This window comes from Jaculus jaculus, chromosome 1 (genome assembly GCF_020740685.1).
Source record: "Jaculus jaculus isolate mJacJac1 chromosome 1, mJacJac1.mat.Y.cur, whole genome shotgun sequence".
NCBI classification, from domain to species: Eukaryota; Metazoa; Chordata; class Mammalia; order Rodentia; family Dipodidae; genus Jaculus; species Jaculus jaculus.
Genome location: NC_059102.1, coordinates 86,535,816 through 86,538,897, shown reverse-complemented (window position 1 = coordinate 86,538,897; position 3,082 = coordinate 86,535,816). Strand labels below are relative to the sequence as shown.

The 3,082-nt window shown below is 45.7% G+C and overlaps 1 pseudogene; it reads left to right on the top strand.

Annotated features, from left to right (window-relative positions):
* The first annotated feature begins 907 nt into the window (after window positions 1–907).
* On the top strand, window positions 908–2,080 carry LOC101608013 (annotated as a pseudogene).
* The last annotated feature ends 1,002 nt before the right edge of the window (window positions 2,081–3,082 follow it).

Here is a 3,082-nt window from a genome sequence, read left to right as displayed (position 1 = left end):
TATAATCAATACAAATATGAATGTTGTAACCCCAAGCTACTTTGAATGTAGATGATAGGAAACAAGCAAAATAAAGATTGCATAAACAAATACAAAAACCACAAGCCTACAGTAAATTACATTTCAAATGCTGAGCACAGTATTCAAGTTCCAAAGCTATGCCACAGGAAAATAATTTAATGTGACAAGTTGTACCATCAGAAGGGCTCCATTTCCTGGCTATGATATATATATATATATATATATATTTTTTTTTTTTCCCTAATTCAATTACTTTTAGTTCTAAACACAATACTTAAATTTGCACAGTTATTTTATAAAAAGCTACATCTAAAGTTTATACCATGACATTTATTGGGGAGTTTACTTTGAGAGAAATGAGTATAGTAAGAACAAAGGATTTCTAAAGAATCATTCTAGGAGGATTTCATGCATCAAAAACAATATAGAACACTCTTAACATCTTAGATACATGCTTTACTTTTCTGAGATTAGGGTGTTTTTTAAGAGAGGCAAATAATCTTAGCAGTGTAGAAAAATAGAAGTGCTTGAAAGTCATAATTTGATTCCCTATTGCTTTCATAAGTTGAAGTAAAACTTTTGAAACAGGGGCTGAGGAAATGGCTCCGTGGATAAAGTGCTCTCTGCACCAGCATGAGGACTGAGGTCATATCTCCAGCACCCACTTAAAATACTGGCCTGGTGTCATGCATCTGTCACCCAGCATTTGAAGGAGACAGGAGGAGCCCTAGAGCTTGCTTATCTCACTGAATGGGGGCACTCTAGGTTTCGTGCCAAACCCTGTCTTAAAAAATAAGGAGGAGGGAGGAGCAGGGACCTGGCCAAGGGTGCAAGGGCTTTGAGCTAGCTGCGAACCTGGTGGGCCGGTGGCGGGTGTGAGTGTGCAATGTGGGGGGGGGGGACCAGGGACCAGTTCTCTGTGTACTTGGGCAAGAAGGACTTTGTAAACCACCTACACAATGTGTATCCTGTGGATCATCTGGTGTGCATGGATCCTGACTACTTGAAGGACCACAAAGTGCTTGTGACCCTCAATTGCGCCTTTCGTTATGGCCATGAAGACCTGGAGGTGCTGGGCTTATCCTTCCGTAAAGACCTGCTCATCACCACCTTCCAGGCCTTCCCCCCAGTGCCTAATGCACCTGGCCATGACCCGCCTCCTGGACCAGTTGCTGGGGAAGCTGGGCCAGCACGCTCACCCCCTGTTTTTTTTTTTTTTCACAATACCCCAGAATCTGCCCTGCTCTGTCACACTGCAACCAGGACCAGAAGACACAGGGAAGGCCTGCGGGGTAGACTTTGAAATTTGAGCCTTCTGTGCCAAATCACTAGAACAGAAAAGCCACAGAAAGAACTGTGTGCGGCTTGTGACCCAAAAGAAAGGTGTAGTTTGCCCCAGAGACACCGAAACCAAGCCACTTCTTCATGTCTGACCACGGGTCCCTGCACCTTGAGGCTTCCCTGGACAAAGAGCTCCACTACCATGCGGAGCCCCTCTGTGTCATGTGCACGTCACCAACAACTCCACGGAAACCATCGAGAAGGTCAGTTTCTGAGACAGTTTGCTACCAACTGTCTCTTCAGTAGGGCACAGTACAAGTGCCCCACGGCTCAACTAGACCAAGATGACCAGCTATCTCCCAGCTCCACATTCCATAGGGTGTACACCATACCCCTGCTCGGTGACAACCAGGAGAAGCGTGGCCTTCCCTTACCCTGGGTGGGAAGCTCAAGCACGAAGACGCCAGCCTGGCTCCCAGCACCATCGTGAGAGAGGCAGGCCAACAAGGAGGTGCTCTTAATGCTAGTATCCTGCAGGGTCAGGGTGAAGCTGGTGGTGTCTCGAGGCGGGATGCCTTGATCGAGCTTGCCTTTTGTTTTTTTGCATGCCAAGCCCCATGACCATATCACCCTCCCCAGACCCCGAGAAACAGGTGTCCCTGTGGCTAGCAACCTCACTGATTTTGATACCAACTGTGCCACAGACGATGACATTGTGCTTGAAGACTTCGTCCGGCTCCAGCCTCAGATGAATGACTGTGATGACCAGTTCTGCTAGGAAGGGGGCTGGAAGAAGGGAGTGGCTGGTGCTGGGACAGGTTGGGTCATAGGGACAGGACCGAGATCCCACTGTCTTTGGAGTGGGGATGTCCCAGCCTCTTCTTCCCCGCCATTCAGCAGCAGCTTCCTTTAACCAAACACTTTGGTCTCTCTTCCCCCACCATCCCCAAACATCACACACAGGACTCATTTTTAATTGAAAGTGAGCATTAATCTTTTGACTACAGCTCTGCTTCCCCAGGCCCCCTGCCCAAGGATGGCAAGCTGTGTTCATATCTAATTTTTAGACAAAGGAGCACTGAGAGTGAGAAGGGGGGCAGTAAGGTAAACTACATTCTGCCTCAACCAGCTCAACCCTCAGTCACACTCTGCCTTCATTCCTTAAAAGATGAGACCTTGTGGGGGCAAGGCCATTTCTTTTGCTTCTGAGCATAAAGAAGAAATAAACTTTTTAATAGGCAAATAAAAAAATAATAATTAGTAATAATCATAATAATAATGATGTGGAGTACTGGGCATGGTGGCACACGCCTTTAATCCCAGCACTTGGGAAGCAGAGGTAGGAGGATCACCATGAGTTCAAGTCCAGCTTGAGACTACATAGTGAACTCTAGGTCTAGGTCAGCCTGGGCTAGAGTGAGACCCCACCATGAAAAACAAGATGTAATAGTACTAATAAGGTGTAATGCAACTAAAGAAAACACTGAAGATCAGCCTCTGGCCTCCAAATGCACCCCCACACATGTGTACACACATTTATACATATATGTACATACACACATTCCACAAGAGAAAAACAAAACTTTTCAAGTTTTTCTAAAGATTATTTAGGAATTGAGTGCTTTTACATATAGAACATTTATCGACTCAATTTTGGGTATTCTTGTATGTGTTCATAGAGTGTCTGCCCTTAGCTTAGTAAGAGCTCTTGCAGAAGGGCACACAGTGACAGGTTCATTCTGTAAGCCATGTGCTGAAGTGTGGCAGTACACACATTTTA